The sequence below is a fragment of the Pinus tabuliformis genome, chromosome 6 (assembly GCF_031772625.1).
Source record: "Pinus tabuliformis cultivar Carrire ecotype Pingquan chromosome 6, CPIR1, whole genome shotgun sequence".
Classification (NCBI taxonomy): domain Eukaryota; kingdom Viridiplantae; phylum Streptophyta; class Pinopsida; order Pinales; family Pinaceae; genus Pinus; species Pinus tabuliformis.
This window is the reverse complement of record NC_142292.1, coordinates 1,764,422,089-1,764,439,993: the sequence shown is the minus strand read 5'-3', so window position 1 is coordinate 1,764,439,993 and position 17,905 is coordinate 1,764,422,089. Positions and strand designations below refer to the sequence as shown.

At 41.6% G+C, this 17,905-nt stretch overlaps 2 pseudogenes; both read right to left on the bottom strand.

The window, feature by feature from the left end:
* Positions 1 to 5,718: 5,718 nt before the first annotated feature.
* On the bottom strand, positions 5,719 to 6,318 carry LOC149266002 (serine/threonine-protein kinase TIO pseudogene; annotated as a pseudogene).
* A 4,807-nt stretch (positions 6,319 to 11,125) lies between these two features.
* Positions 11,126 to 11,725, bottom strand: LOC149266001 (serine/threonine-protein kinase TIO pseudogene; annotated as a pseudogene).
* Positions 11,726 to 17,905: the final 6,180 nt, after the last annotated feature.

Below are 17,905 nucleotides of genomic sequence, written 5' to 3'. Positions count from 1 at the left end.
CAATTCTCCCACTGCATGTGAAATGCCTAGTCTAGTATAGACCATCGCATACATCAGGCTACCGACTGCACTTGCATATGGAACACAGGACATATCCTCTTCCTCTTCTTGTGTCTTGGGACACTGTTCAGCAAATAACTTTACACCTACATGAATAGGAACCTTCACCAGTTTGCTATCCTGCATATTAAACCTCTGATATTGTCTCGACATACTTCCTCTGGTTTAACCAGAGCTTCCTCTTTATCCAATCTCTTTTAATCTCTATTCCCAAAATATAGTTTGCAGCACCAAGATCTTTCATGTCGAATTTGGAGGACAAATGGGTCCTCAAATCCTAGATAATTTCTTTGTCATTTCCAACCAGCAACATATCATCCCCATACGATACCAAATAAATAACACGGTCACCCATTAATTTAAAATACACATAGTGATATGCTTTGCTTCTGGTGAAGCCAAGTCCCCGTATAAATGTATCAAATTTTTGATACCACATCCTTGGTGATTGTTTTAACCCATACAAAGACTTCTTTAACTTGCATACGAGTTCTTTCTTACCCTTCACCACAAAACCTTCAGGTTGCTTCATGTAGATCTCCTCTTCTAGATCCCCATGAAGAAATGTTGTCTTCACATCCATCTGTTCTGCCTCAAAATCAAAAGCAACAGGAACAGATAAAAGTAATCTAATAGAAGTTACCTTGGCAACAAGAGAAAAAATATCACCAAAATCAATTCCCAACACCTGGGAATAACCTTTTGCTACCAACCGAGCTTTGTATTTCTCCACCTTTCCTTTTGCATTTGTCTTCTCTTTGAACTCCCATTTGCTGCCAATGGGTTTCCTTCCAGCCGACAACTCCACCAGATCCAAAGCCTCATTTTTGTGAAAAGATACCATTTCATCAACCATGGTCTCTTTCCAGAGTTTTCCATCCTTTGAATCTACTGCTTCCTTCACAGTTCTAGTATCATCATTAGTAATAGATAAAGAAAAATTTGAACAAAAAGAAGATGGACTATACCTTTCTAGCTGCCTTCTTTCTCGAACTGATCTTCTCACACCTGGAGTTTGTGGCTCTTCATCTTCTGATTCCTCCTCTGTTGTAGAGTCTGATTCTTCCTCCTTTAGCTCAAACTCTATCTTCTCAGGTTCCTTTAGTTGGAATTCATGTATAATAACATCTTTCACCTCGCTAAACACCACATCTCGACTGTACACAACCTTCCTTGTTACTCAGTTCCAAAGCTTATAACCCTTTAAACCATCCTTATACCCAATAAAGATGCACTTTTCAGATTTACTATCCAACTTGGTTCTTTTCTCCTTTGGAACATGTACATATGCATCGCATCCAAATACTCTAAAATGTGAAAGAGAAGGTTTCTTACTAGTCCATACGTCTCGTGGAGTCTTATCTTCCAATGCTGATTAAGGTGATCTATTGACCAGGTAACATGCAGTCTCCACCGCCTCTGCCCAGAATTCTTGTCCTAACCCGGCACCACTGATCATGCTTCTTGCCCTTTCCATCAATGTCTTGTTCATTCTTTCTACAACTCCATTTTGCTGAGGTGTTTATGGAGTAGTCTTCTGTGGTGCTATACCACACTTCTTACAGAATTCTTCAAATTCCTTACTGTAAAACTCTCCACTGTTACCTGTCCTCAACACCTTTATCTTCTTCTCTGTCTGGTTTTCCACCAGAGCCTTAAATTCTTTAAACCTGTCAAAGACTTCAGATTTCTTCTTAAGGAAATATATCCATGTATTCCTTGAGAAGTCATCTATAAATGATACATAGTACACACACTTACCCAGTGATGGAACCTTCATAGGTCCAAAGACATCACTGTGCACAAGCTCTAATATATGTTTCGCCCTCTTACCACCAGAGGGGAAAATCACCCAATTCTGCTTCCCATATACACAATTGTTGGATAGGTAAATCCCCTCTGCGGACAGAGGCGATCCCACTAGCCTAAAACAGAACTAGCCACAATCAAACCACGTTGCCACGCAAGTTCCTTGTTATGCATTAAAGGTGAATTAAGAAGACCAACCTGGAATCCAACGCTATGGTTGAAGCAGAGTTGATATTCCCGCTCCCTCGCTCCAGCAGATCATAAACAGACACCTGCACATGCAAAGGAAGAGACAGATACCAACATAAAATCTACCAAGGCACAACTATATTTCAGTCAGAAAGGAAATAAATCAACACATCACCATAATAGACAATGAGATTGGAACTATAATAGCAGTCGCTCATTAATTAATAATAAACAGGAAAAGTTACAACCAAGGTTCTGACGTTGAACCTCTCCTGGCTGGGCGAGCAACTATATGTGTCTTGCAATGTGTCTCCTCTCCAGCAGCATAACCTCTCTAGCATTCACTAGCATTCCTCCAAGAACTCAAGAACTCAACATCTAGCACTCCATGACTAGCTTGTCAAATGCATAAGGACAAGCTTATATAGATGAAGAAGGGAGGAGGATACGATGAACCGGGACACCTATTGTGGATTAACATTATCCCCAAAAGCCATTAAAGATGGAGATAGGATAGAACTCGACATAAGACTGATTTTTTATCCTCAAAAAGCTCCATGTAATGAAGGAAACAACAGTCGGGCGTGCGTTAGGGCAAAAAGCATGACCAAACTTGGTTGGCGCGACTGTTGCTCTAAGACAGAGTGCCAATGGTCGCGCCCTTTTTTGAGGATCTCCATGATTGGCGCGGGTAAGACACGGTGGACCTGCGCTAATGGAAAAAGAGCACTTTTCAGGGATAATCTGTAGAAGGTGTCTTCAGGGAACATGAAGTACATACTCAGGGGAACATAATGCAAGTGTTTTTAGATTTTGTCACTTCTTATAACTCCTGGGATGAGTCCTCCAAAGTACAACAAGAGGAGTAATAGGGATGGTGACAAATTACTGTGTAATAGATGCCCCCTAAAGCATGAGGTCCGAGAGGTGGAGAGGGGTGAAATGCTTTACAAGAACACACAAGAACACAAAAATGTTACAACTGTGGATTCTTCGGTCATGAATTCAAAAGAACACATATAGTTGCTGCCGCCGAGGATTTGTGTTAAGAGACATGACTGATAGTTCAATTACATAATGTACTTCGTATGGTCGCAGCCATCCATAAGAGAGTACATAAACAATCTAGATCCATAGTATGGACGCAGCCATCCAGTGAATGAGTCAAGTATCAAGAATCACGCCTGGATTACAACAGACACAATCCAGGGTCTTGCGCTCCATCTCGACCCGAACAAGAGTACAAGTTCAAGCATGTGAATATATGAGCTGAAGTCGAACATGCATGAACATCGTCTGATTACCAGTCAATAGTGGAAACTGTTAACAGACGCGAGAGGTACCATCAATAATGACAATGGCCCTCAAGGTACTATAGGTACAATCTACGGCGTGTGAATCAATGATCTGAAGTCGAACACCCGTAGAATCATTCGATCGGAGGCCAATGATGAAAACCTCACGTCGAACACGAAGAACCTGCCATTGAGGCATGCAGGCTCCAAGGCACCGGAAAGGAGTCTCTAGATCAACTTCCTGGATAATGAGTTGAAGTCGACAGGAAGTGACCTTGATCGAAGGTGGGCCATAATGTTTCCCACATCATCAACACGAGACAGAGAAATAATGTTGTGAATCAAGATTGTGCGAACTATCAGAGGGAGGTTGTTTCTTTGCAGAGGTCAACTTCTCTTGAACATATCGGCGGCACATTAATGGAATCGGCAGTATTTGACATCAATGTATCAAAGGTCATGATGACGAGGCGATGAGTGGATGAGAGGTCAAATAAGGTACCCAAGTCCATGGAAGCAAGTGAAAGATATGAGATGAGATATCCCCACCCCGGATGTTATCACAAAATCAAGCACTGAAGGCTGCCAATCAGCAAGATTCTGTGTAACTATTTCAAACCAGGCTTTGGACTAAGGCTTAGCCTCCTTAGTCTGAGAGGGCTCTCTCACAGATTATGAATATTGACTAATGACAAGAAAAGATGGCTAACTCTTATAAGACACATGAAAAATAAGCTGGCTGGACAACATTGAATTGATTCCCATTGGGCTTATGGAGTTTCTCATATCTCAGCAAACAAAAACACTATCTTTTCATAGAAATCAGGGCACTTTACATCTATATGTTCAAACATAACTTTGAAACCACAGTTTGCCAAGGCATATAGGAAGTCAGAGCATGATTCATGAGTTCTGAGTGATTATGCATTAACAAAACTGTAAAAGAACCTTAAAGAAAGAATACCATCACACATTTGAACAAGAAGATCTATTGTGAATCCTGAGAAGAAAACACAGTCATTTGCATTACTGAAATTTGTTTATACATAAACCAAAAACAATCTTCTCCAAAACATCCAACCCCTATTACCTCACTCTCTTAGCTATTTATAGAGTGCTTATTCTATCTCTTTCGAGCTTCCACCTCCAGCATGAGGGGAGCTCGATGATTGCCATTAATTACTCCTATCCGCTATTGAACTAACCTATTAAATACAGTCAGCACTAACTGAAGTTCTAAAAGGTTCTAATTTAATTATAACTTTAATTCTATCTTCTTCGTAGAAGATTCCTCCTTGCAGCTTTGACACATGGCTTCCTTTCCGTTTGGCTGAGATGGCTGAAATGAATAGTTAATGCTTCATGCTGGTTTTGGATACTGGATGCATCAATGGTTCAATAGTATTCGGATAAAACCCCTGCTTTTCCGGTCCTTGTCTTCCACCACTCTCCGAAAATGTAGCAGCATGTCTCCAACTCTTTAACACCCCAAAAATGATGAGCATCACCATATTCCCAAATGTGCTGGAGGCTTTATTGATTGAACAAGTGTCTCTCTTTCAAAATTCCCGTTCATATTATCAAAATAGCTGCTCTGCGTTTAAAATCACCACCTACAGCAGTTTCGTAGCGCGCTACGAAACTGCTGTGTGATTTAAAAAACACAGTCTTCCTCTAAACTCCTCACAAAATTGAATAGCTGCTGTTGCCATTCTTCAGTTTCACCTTTGCTATGCTGGGATTCAGAATCACATTCTCTGTATCCTCCATAAGGCTAGAGTGGGTTACCTTCTTTTCCTCATCAATGATCACCTCAAGCTTAGGCCTAACATGATTATTGAGAACTGAAGCACACAAAATCGATGCCCTTTTTATATATTTTTTATCTATGTCTCGTCCTTTGTCCTTGCATTTGTTCATGTATCTCAGGGTACGTGCTGCCTCATTCACAAGCTCAATAGTCCACTCTCGGTCATTCGAAATGCCAGGTTAAGATATCCAATTGAAACGCATATTACAACGTCAAAGAATTGTAGAAGCCTTCTCTTTAGCTCCAATGACACATTGCCAACAGACTGAGATTGCATGAAAATACCCTTCTCTAAAGTACTGGAAATTGCAATGAAGTCTATGACAACACGAAAGGCCTGAAACCCTGTCATTTGGCCTGTGATGCGCTTTCCACCTCCTTCTGTTTTTAAGTATGCTAAAATTATAGATATAATGAATCCATTCAAACAATCAGGTCCATTGATAGAATTTCTCTGTCTAGCCCAAACTTTAAGTAATAATAATAATGCTTCCACAAAAGTTTCTTGATCCAGAAATGTTCTTTTTAAGGATAATAATGTTGGAATGATCCGTATCACAAAGTTATTTGTAGAAGTTTCTGTGACTTTTCAGAAGCATCATCTGTCTGTGTCTTTCCTATGGAACTACTGCTACGTGCACTGGCTATGTTTCGAGCAGGTGAGGGAATCACAATATTGACCTCACCCCTCCAAGCTGCATCACATCCTCTTGCAGCAGCAGTTGCAGCACGTGCTTCTCTAGCTTCTATCTCTGCTTGGCTCTCTTGTACAAATGGGTGCTCCAAAAGTGCAGGCCAAGTCAATCTATTCTGTGAAACCTTGTTCAAAAGACCCTTCACAAAACTTTTGAAATTAGGGCTGATATTGTCTGGATATTTAACTGGGTCCTTAACAATGTGCCTAATAAGCGTATAGACAGAATTCGTATAAAAAGGAGGTTGACCAACAAAAAGCTCGTATAATATTACACCAAGTGACCATAGATCTGCTGTATGATTGTATGGTTGTTCGCGTACTAGTTCAGGAGCCATATAAAGCGAGGTCCCTTTGATTGAACAAAGCACCATTGTATTGCAAGACATAGCTCTTGCAAATCCAAAGTCGCAAAGCTTGACAACACCTCCAACACCAATAAGAATATTTTGAGGCTTCATATCACGATGTATAATACGATGAGAATGGAGATAATGAAGTGCCCGCACCAGTTGCTTAGCAATAGCCTGAACTTGTGCTTCAGGAAGTCATTTGTCATCTTCAAGAATCTCCAATAGTTCACCCTGTGCAAATTCTGTGACAACACAAAACTCCTGTGGACTTTCAAATGCATCTAGCATCTCTATGATATTTTCATGCTTCAGCTATCGTAATATCTCAATTTCCTGCCTCAGATTGTCAATGTCTTTTTCATTCTTTCCATGCTTTAAGATAAACTTCATAGCAACTGTCTGCCCTGTGTACTTGCGCCTGCCTTTGAACACCTTTCCAAAAGAACCTTCACCAACTAACTCTACAACATGATAATTTTCCACGCCCATCTTACAAATTATTGAAAATGGCGGAGATAAGTTCCTTGCAGCAGTAAGAGACCTTCGTCGAATGAACAGAGAATGAGTGGCCCCGTTCGGTGATCCGGAGGGTGCGTAGGATCAGATCGGAATGCAAACCTAGCCATCAGTAAATCTACAACATCTTCAGCAGCTACATACAGTATGCCCCACTGCTTCTGCCAAGCTATTTCTGAACCCTTCTTGTTTGGGACTAACACCCCTTTCCTTATTTTGCTTCCGCTTCAACATTCGAAGCGACAGAGGCAATCCTACACCATCTGCCTTCTTTTCAAAAGTTACAGGGGAAATTCTACTAACATTTATGCCCTCATAGAAAGCAGCTATATCAGTAGTGAAAAGACGAGGCATGCACCACGGCTCAGGGTAAACCATTTAACCTTATACTTGTTAATGTTTAAAACCGCAGCCAGTTCAAGGCCAAAGTATCCTCCACCAACAATCACAGCTGTGCATTCTTGGCTAATGTATATATGGGAAGAATGAGGATGAAGCATCCGACCATCTTCTTCATCGGATGCATCACCAAGGCGTGCAATTGCCTCAAAAAGAGATTGCTCATGCTATTTTAATGCCGCCTTAGCTTTCTCTACATTGGTAGGATCAAGATGATCACCTCTAAAAACCCTTTCCACCTCCTTGATAAGCTTGTCAGTCTCCCGTAACTCAATACTAACAGGTTCCTTGCTGCGTGTACCATTTTGAGAAGATCCATAGCCCTTTGAACTCTGCCACATACAATGCAACTTAGAGAACCAGCCTTCCCCTGCTTCCACTTGTTTTGCTATAATGTCAAACTCAGACAACCGTGCTGTAATGCTTTTGCCAGCTAGCGGAAAGGCATCTAAGCTGAAATAATGCCTTTAATGTTTGATGCGTTCACTTTTTACAAGCCCATGATATTTTTACAAAGAGCATCCCAAGACATACGCTGATATTCCAAGCTGCTTTTATCTTATAAATCCTTTCATCATTTGCGCCAGCTTGAAAGGAGGAACATAAACACCGCCACTTCTTCCAAGCGCCTTTTCAGTGTTTCTAACTCCCTCTTTCAGAACTCTGTTCAATAGGCATGCTAGGATTTTGGGTCTCCACTGAAAACTCGAACAAATCCCCAATTTCGTAGCACGCTACGAAATCACCTAAACAGGTAGCGCTGCGAAACTGCTAAAAAGGATTCATGCGCTGCGAAAACACCTTGTCCTTAAGCTAGGCTAAAAATTTTTGGCAACAGAATTTTCAGTGATAACAGTGGCTCCACTTGGGATAGTGCGCCCTTGTGGTACACTAAGAACTCGCAGGTCCAGTGCCTTATCTATTTATGACAACAGAAATTTGCTTGACAAGCATCCCTTTCAAGCTTCTGGGCCTTCACCTCGGGCTTAAGCTTGATGATCACTGTAGGAGAAAAGAATCTACATCTACTAAAAAAAAAACAAATGCTCAGTCAACCTTGAGCTTATTTGCCTTTTCCTACCTACCTACCCTAACAAGAACAACTTCTTTCTGCTCAATCAATATGAAATTTCCAATGTAGCCAATCCTCTGTTTTATCTGATATTTGAGTTTTTTGACTGCATCGGAGTTCAGAGCCACAATAATATTGTGATGACCACTGCCACTGAAATTGCCTCTGATCTTTATAGAAAAACTGAAAAACTTGAGAGTAAAACTCTTCCATGTAGTCAGCTACAGGATCCCAGAATACATGATCAGCTAGATTTTTCTTGTAACTTTCCGGCTGTGCAAACTGATCTTCAACAGCAGTGTGCATTTCCTCAAGCGTAAAAGAGAAAGGAAACAATACTCTCTCCTTATGTTCTGCCATATAAAGCTGCTGAAAATAATGATCATGATTATGAAAACTATATGCCTGAATTTGACCTTCTAAACCTTCAATTTCTTTCTCAATGTCCTCAGCAAATTCATCCAAAAATCTCATCTTACCATCTGCCTTGCAGTCAAAGGATTTTAGATATGAGGACAAGGACAAAGAAAAATATTCATTTGTTTCTTCTTTACTATGATCATTATTCCATTGTTTGAAACCTTGAACTGAAGGAGAGTTTGCCACCACCTCTGACCTATCTATCCATTCCTCCAAAAACATAAGCCATAAGTCCTGAAATGACTTAATGGATTTGATAGGAAAACTTTCAATCCATTGTTTACATTTCCCTTGAAGTGAATCATAGAATAACATAATGCAAACATCCTCATGTTTAACTCTAAGAAGCTCAGCAAAATGACAGAAATATGTTATATGCTTCAGAGTTAAACTCAAATCTTCTCCATTGAATTTTGGACCATTCCTTAGAAAATATGCATCCTTGGGAAAATGATTTGGGAAACCATGAATTCCTGAAAAATATATGCATGCATACCTTGAAATAAGAATGGTAGCATCTGGGTCCTTCATAACTACAGTGGAATCACCATGAACCTATGAATTTTGAATTCTTCAACAATGGAGTCGCCAAGGTAGTTTTGCAGCCTCAAAAACCTTCTGAGCTCCTGCTACCTTCAGAAGTTCAGCTTCATGATTTCGGGAAAGAATAATCTTCAGGCTCCCGGCAGACGCACCAAAATGTTATCACAAAATCAAGCACTGAAGGCTGCCAATCAGCAAGATTCTGTGTAACTATTTCAAACCAGGCTTTGGACTAAGGCTTAGCCTCCTTAGTCTGAGAGGGCTCTCTCACAGATTATGAATATTGACTAATGACAAGAAAAGATGGCTAACTCTTATAAGACACATGAAAAATAAGCTGGCTGGACAACATTGAATTGATTCCCATTGGGCTTATGGAGTCTCTCATATCTCAGCAAACAAAAACACTATCTTTTCATAGAAATCAGGGCACTTTACATCTATATGTTCAAACATAACTTTGAAACCACAGTTTGCCAAGGCATACAGGAAGTCAGAGCATGATTCATGAGTTCTAAGTGATTATGCATTAACAAAACTGTAAAAGAACCTTAAAGAAAGAATACCATCACACATTTGAACAAGAAGATCTTTTGTGAATCCTGAGAAGAAAACACAGTCATTTGCATTACTGAAATTTGTTTATACATAAACCAAGAACAGTCTTCTCCAAAACATCCAACCCCTATTACCTCACTCTCTTAGCTATTTATAGAGTGCTTATTCTATCTCATTCGAGCTTCCACCTCCAGCATGAGGGGAGCTCGATGATTGCCATTAATTACTCCTATCCGCTATTGAACTAACCTATTAAATACAGTCAGCACTAACTGAAGTTCTAAAAGGTTCTAATTTAATTATAACTTTAATTCTATCTTCTTCGTAGAAGATTCCTCCTTGCAGCTTTGACACATGGCTTCCTTTCCGTTTGGCTGAGATGGCTGAAATGAACAGTTAATGCTTCATGCTGGTTTTGGATACTGGATGCATCAATGGTTCAATAGCATTCGGATAAAACCCCTGCTTTTCCGGTCCTTGTCTTCCACCACTCTCCGAAAATGTAGCAGCATGTCTCCAACTCTTTAACACCCCAAAAATGATGAGCATCACCATATTCCCAAATGTGCTGGAGGCTTTATTGATTGAACAAGTGTCTCTCTTTCAAAATTCCCGTTCATATTATCAAAATAGCTGCTCTGCGTTTAAAATCACCACCTACAGCAGTTTCGTAGCGCGCTACGAAACTGCTGTGTGATTTAAAAAACACAGTCTTCCTCTAAACTCCTCACAAAATTGAATAGCTGCTGTTGCCATTCTTCAGTTTCACCTTTGCTATGCTGGGATTCAGAATCACATTCTCTGTATCCTCCATAAGGCTAGAGTGGGTTACCTTCTTTTCCTCATCAATGATCACCTCAAGCTTAGGCCTAACATGATTATTGAGAACTGAAGCACACAAAATCGATGCCCTTTTTATATATTTTTTTATCTCTGTCTCGTCCTTTGTCCTTGCATTTGTTCATGTATCTCAGGGTACGTGCTGCCTCATCCACAAGCTCAACAGTCCACTCTCGGTCATTCGAAATGCCAGGTTAAGATATCCAATTGAAACGCATATTACAACGTCAAAGAATTGTAGAAGCCTTCTCTTTAGCTCCAATGACACATTGCCAACAGACTGAGATTGCATGAAAATACCCTTCTCTAAAGTACTGGAAATTGCAATGAAGTCTATGACAACACGAAAGGCCTGAAACCCTGTCATTTGGCCTGTGATGCGCTTTCCACCTCCTTCTGTTTTTAAGTATGCTAAAATTATAGATATAATGAATCCATTCAAACAATCAGGTCCATTGATAGAATTTCTCTGTCTAGCCCAAACTTTAAGTAATAATAATGCTTCCACAAAAGTTTCTTGATCCAGAAATGTTCTTTTTAAGGATAATACTGTTGGAATGATCCGTATCACAAAGTCATTTGCAGAAGTTTCTGTGACTTTTCAGAAGCATCATCTGTCTGTGTCTTTCCTATGGAACTACTGCTACGTGCACTGGCTATGTTTCGAGCAGGTGAGGGAATCACAATATTGACTTCACCCCTCCAAGCTGCATCACATCCTCTTGCAGCAGCAGTTGCAGCACGTGCTTCTCTAGCTTCTATCTCTGCTTGGCTCTCTTGTACAAATGGGTGCTCCAAAAGTGCAGGCCAAGTCAATCTATTCTGTGAAACCTTGTTCAAAAGACCCTTCAAAAAACTTTTGAAATTAGGGCTGATATTGTCTGGATATTTAACTGGGTCCTTAACAATGTGCCGAATAAGCGTATAGATAGAATTCGTATAAAAAGGAGGTTGACCAACAAAAAGCTCGTATAAGATTACACCAAGTGACCATAGATCTGCTGTATGATTGTATGGTTGTTCGCGTACTAGTTCAGGAGCCATATAAAGCGGGGTCCCTTTGATTGAACGAAGCACCATTGTATTGCAAGACATAGCTCTTGCAAATCCAAAGTCGCAAAGCTTGACAACACCTCCAGCACCAATAAGAATATTTTGAGGCTTCATATCACGATGTATAATACGATGAGAATGGAGATAATGAAGTGCCCGCGCCAGCTGCTTAGCAATAGCCTGAACTTGTGCTTCAGGAAGTCATTTGTCATCTTCAAGAATCTCTAATAGTTCACCCTGTGCAAATTCTGTGACAACACAAAACTCCTGTGGACTTTCAAATGCATCTAGCATCTCTATGATATTTTCATGCTTCAGCTGTCGTAATATCTCAATTTCCTGCCTCAGATTGTCAATGTCTTTTTCATTCTTTCCATGCTTTAAGATAAACTTCATAGCAACTGTCTGCCCTGTGTACTTGCACCTGCCTTTGAACACCTTTCCAAAAGAACCTTCACCAACTAACTCTACAACATGATAATTTTCCACGCCCATCTTACAAATTATTGAAAATGGCGGAGATAAGTTCCTTGCAGCAGTAAGAGACCTTCGTCGAATGAACAGAGAATGAGTGGCCCCGTTCGGTGATCCGGAGGGTGCGTAGGATCAGATCGGAATGCAAACCCAGCCATCAGTAAATCTACAACATCTTCAGCAGCTACATACAGTATGCCCCACCGCTTCTGCCAAGCTATTTCTGAACCCTTCTTGTTTGGGACTAACACCCCTTTCCTTATTTTGCTTCCGCTTCAACATTCGAAGCGACAGAGGCAATCCTACACCATCTGCCTTCTTTTCAAAAGTTACAGGGGAAATTCTACTAACATTTATGCCCTCATAGAAAGCAGCTATATCAATAGTGAAAAGACGAGACATGCACCACGGCTCAGGGTAAACCATTTAACCTTATACTTGTTAATGTTTAAAACCGCAGCCAGTTCAAGGCCAAAGTACCCTCCACCAACAATCACAACTGTGCATTCTTGGCTAATGTATATATGGGAAGAATGAGGATGAATCATCCGACCATCTTCTTCATCGGATGCATCACCAAGGCGTGCAATTGCCTCAAAAAGAGATTGCTCATGCTATTTTAATGCCGCCTTAGCTTTCTCTACATTGGTAGGATCAAGATGATCACCTCTAAAAACCCTTTCCACCTCCTTGATAAGCTTGTCAGTCTCCCGTAACTCAATACTAACAGGTTCCTTGCTGCGTGTACCATTTTGAGAAGATCCATAGCCCTTTGAACTCTGCCACATACAATGCAACTTAGAGAACCAGCCTTCCCCTGCTTCCACTTGTTTTGCTATAATGTCAAACTCAGACAACCGTGCTGTAATGCTTTTGCCAGCTAGCGGAAAGGCATCTAAGCTGAAATAATGCCTTTAATGTTTGATGCGTTCACTTTCTACAAGCCCATGATATTTTTACAAAGAGCATCCCAAGACATACGCTGATATTCCAAGCTGCTTTTATCTTATAAATCCTTTCATCATTTGCGCCAGCTTGAAAGGAGGAACATAAACACCGCCACTTCTTCCAAGCGCCTTTTCAGTGTTTCTAACTCCCTCTTTCAGAACTCTGTTCAATAGGCATGCTAGGATTTTGGGTCTCCACTGAAAACTCGAACAAATCCCCAATTTCGTAGCATGCTACGAAATCACCTAAACAGGTAGCACTGCGAAACTGCTAAAAAGGATTCATGCGCTGCGAAAACACCTTGTCCTTAAGCTAGGCTAAAAATTTTTGGCAACAGAATTTTCAGTGATAACACCGGACACGAAAGCAGAAAAGTGCCATGTTCAAGAGCGACATACTGCCGTCACGGTAATAATTATGGTTCAAAAATTTTCTTTTCCCCCCGCCATTTCTGGTGAGTACCCCAGTTATTTTTAACAAGCTTGATGGGGATAGCATATGCTTGTGTTGTGACAAAATCCGATGTCATTAAGTTTTAACGAGTCTGACAAAGGAAGAACTCGGCGTCTTTTCATGTTTAGAGAGTTTGAAAAGACAGCAGAAAAGGAAACTCCAGGGATGTCCTTTTTCGTAAAGTTGTGTCTCTCGGGCCCGAAAAAGTATAAAATAATACCCGAAAGAACCGCCCGATCATTATGATCGAGGAGTACTTTTCATAATTAGTGATTTCGACCTGAAAAAGTAAAAAAGTGGTCAAAACCACGTCGTTTCGTAACCATTAACGAGTTTGAAACGACAAAAACCCGGTAATCTTTTTATGTTTTAACGGTCGACAAAAAGAACTTAAAACGACCGCCCCTTATTAACATTTAACGAGTCAAGAGGAGCGACTCGGCAATCTTTTCCTCTTTAAATGGTCAGAAAAGAGCTGAAAGCAGACCTTAAAGTAATCTTTTCTCGTGTTTTACCGAGCTCGAAAAAGCCAAAAAGGGAGCTCGTTATGTTGCTTGAGTGGCACTAAACCCTGTAAACATTCAAAAACAGCGTAAAGCTCTACTTTGACATAAAAATATTCCACAAAACATTATTTTAATGTATTTTTAAGCCAAAAGAAGTTATAAATAGTGGAATGGTAAAAATAAAATTACTTTTCACTGTTTACCTTGTGAGTTTACCGTTGGAGGGTTTTGGGTGCAAATTTCAACTGCTGATTGCGACCAATCCAGGAGACCATTCGAGCCGCCGTTTGAAATAGGTAAGAGGCCTCATCTTTAGCTCCATTTCTATTCCATTTATTTAGTTTTCCCTCCACAGAATGATCCTCTGCAAGGGGGATTGCAAAAATTAGGGTTGCGCCCATTGGCGCGAGTTTCCTTCACGGGTCCGCGCCAATGGGCAATTTTCTCTAAAGGAGACGCGCCATTGGCGCGAACTAAATTTTACCCTCTTTTCACCGTTGGATTTGCAATTTTCTTTGATATTTGATTTCATCATTGATTTATTGATGACATCTTCGGTTTTTGGTTGCAGGTATTGGTCAAAATGTCAATAGAATGGAGAGAAAGGGAACACGAGGCCATAGATGCCATGGCAATGGAAGATGACGCATGCATGGATGCGTTGCGAGATTGTGGCTTGAAAAAATTCTTCCTTACCTCATACCTACGTGCACAGCCCGAGTTACTAAGGTTTATCGTGGACGCCTGGGATATTGAGGATCAGGTATTCCGCCTGAAGGACCAGACATTGGAGTTGGATGTCTCTGATGTCTATTTTATTACTGGACTATCTCGGCGGGGTGTACGACCCATCTTGTCTGGTAGCAGGCCTTCCGGGGAAAAGATGGGTGAGGTAATGGAAAGGGTTTGTCCTGGGGCCCATTTTGGATCCAACAGTGCCAAGGTGGACATTGTCACTATCCCAGATTTGGTGCTACGAGTGGTACTATTTACTATCACCCGGACGGCTGGGATACAGGCACCCCACGAGGCCAGCAAGAATCTCTTACTGCTGGCAACTGAGTGTCTGCAACCGACACTGTTTGATTGGGCATCGGCAGTGACAACAAATATAAAGAGGCAGCTTACCAAGTGTAAGCGTGATGGCAATAAGCAGTTTGGATATGGATCCATTATAGTGTCGTTTTTCCTGGAGCGGTTACCAATATTCCGGATCCCGGGAGGCATAGTGGCAGACCCAATGCCACGGGAGCCGAGGTTGGCTCGATGGGCACCACTTATGCCTAGAGGAGGTGGGGGCTAGCAGATGGCGTGGAGGCCCGAGTTCTTCATTTGGCTCCAACACCAGTTGATCGTCGTGGAGGACTGGCCCTATGCGGGCACTGATTTTACTGGAGATCCAGACCTCCCGTTGCCTGAGGGAGAGGACTGGGACGAGGAGCTAGGTAAGAACCCTTTATGTTTTTAATATTTTTACATATTCAAGTTTTTGTAATACATGTCTGTTTCTTACAACACCTATATGTATGCAGATGTTGGTGCAGAGTGACCAGCCGACTTGCCTCATAACGTGCGGAGAGCGCAACCTGCAGCAGACCCTCAGGTGGAGGGTGAGGATGATCTAGTTCAGAACCTTGAGGCCCTTACTCGAGGAATACCAGATTATGGCAGATTGGCCGACGTGCCTAGAGCGTATCAGAGACACACGGTGGGAGTATCTACTCGCGTCCATCGTCTGTTGAGACGTTTGGTGCGGGCGGTGACATGCTATCATGAGCATCACCGTGCTTAGACGCCTAGGTTTCATTTTTGTACATTTTGAGAGACATGTTGTCAATGGCTGTATGGGACTTGGACATGTATCATTTTTGGGTTATGTAATGCGTGCGGCGCAAACATTATGACACACACGTATATATATACATATGTTTATGGTTCATTATTGTGTTTTCATGTGCTTGCTTATATACTGTTTTAGTTACAAATCATGCAAATGTCTATCTAATACATGATTGGCCAATGCATCAGATAATGTGTTTAATTGTCTCGGAACATGTTGATATGTAATAAAATCAAAATGCCTTTCTAACAACCTTACACGTAAATACAACCTTAGAATATGATGGTTTCTGACGGAATATTGCCCATTGAGCTGGTGGACAACAAGTTGAGAGTCCAGGTTCACTATCAATGCGCGAATACCGAAATTAATTGCTCTAGCAAGTAGCTCGATTACAACACAGTATTCGGCGAAATTGTTAGTAGTACGGCCTAAACACACACCCTGGCAATCTATTAGCTTGCTATGAGGATCGTAGATTACCCATGCCGCAGAAGACAAATCGCGGGTACTGCGGCAGGCACCATCAGCGAAACCAACATAAGGTGCATCCGGCATCTGCACAAGAAGCGAAAAACACAATAAGTGGTAGCTATGTCTCGAAAACCGACACACAATACACTAAAGTACATGTATGTACACAATAAAATGTACCAGCATTACGCATAGTACTTTTTGAAATAAAGCCCATTTCGGGGCTTCCCTAGAGGGTTTCCTTCATAATCAATCAGCTCGTAGGCCCCTTTCTGCAGGACTTTCTTGACAATATAAGGGCCTAGCCACATAGACTCGAGCTTTCCTGCGCCTAGCTTATCTTTTGCTTGATCATAGAGTAGGACTAAGTCTCCCTCAACGAAAGAACGTGGATGGACGGTCTGATCGAAGTGAGTCTTGACTCGCTTCTTTTGCATTTCGATGGCCAAAGAGGCCAGGCGACGAGTCTCATCTAACCGTTCTAAGTAAAGAAGGCGTTCTTCTAACGGAGTGGTGTTGGGAAGTAGCTCGACGGCTAATTTCAATGAAGGGATCTCACATTCAATTGGAAGGGTAGCCTCTAGTCCATAAACTAGTTGAAATGGAGTGAAACCAGTGGCATCCTTCACGGAGGTTCGGTAAGCCCACAAGGCTGGGAATAACATCAAATGCCAGTTAGACTTATGCACACCAACGATACGTTGAAGCATTGTAACCAAGATTTTATTGATAGCTTCAACTTGACCATTGGACTGAGGGTAGTATGGGGTTGAACTATCGTGTTGCAAGCCTAGCTGGGTTGTTAATTCCGACATCATATGATTACGGAAATGCTTTCCGTGATCAGTGACAATGGCTTGAGGGACGCCGAATCGCGAAATAACATGATTGAATAAAAATTGCGCCGCAGTGTGACCGTCTTCAGTTAATGTAGGCATCGCCTCGGCCCATTTAGTAAAGTAATCGACGGCAACGATGACAAACCCATGCCCCCCGGCCGAGCAAGGGTTACAGGTCATATAATCAATGCCCCATTTTGCAAAAGGGCCGACGGAAACCACAGGGTGCAACGGAGCAGAAGGCGCTCGCATTTTCCGCTGGTATATCTGGCACTCATGACAAGAGCGGACGGCAAGGATGCAATCCTTGAAAATAGAGGGCCAAAAATAGCCAGCACGAAGGATTTTTTGGGCTGTAGCATATCCGGACATATGTCCGCCACAAGCACCAGAGTGGCAGTCATTTAGAACCCGTTCAGCTTCCTCTAGAGTAAGACAACGGCGGAGAACAGAGTCTGCACCAAGACGATATAATGTATCTCCAATGATACGGTATGGTTGAGATTGATGACGAATCCTCCGCCGAGCGTCTTTAGACACACCCAGGCGGAAGGAGGACGTTTGCAGATATGTGATTATATCTTCGTACCATGGATCGGGGGTGTTAATGAGGAACAGGGTTTCATCTGGAATTTGATCTTCTACAGGCAAGGTCGAGAGAGAAGATGGTAAAGAGCAAATTAACTCAGCGAACACAAGGGATTTCTTAGACTTGGCAGTGGTAAATTCCAAGTCAAACTCTTGGAGGATAACAATTCAC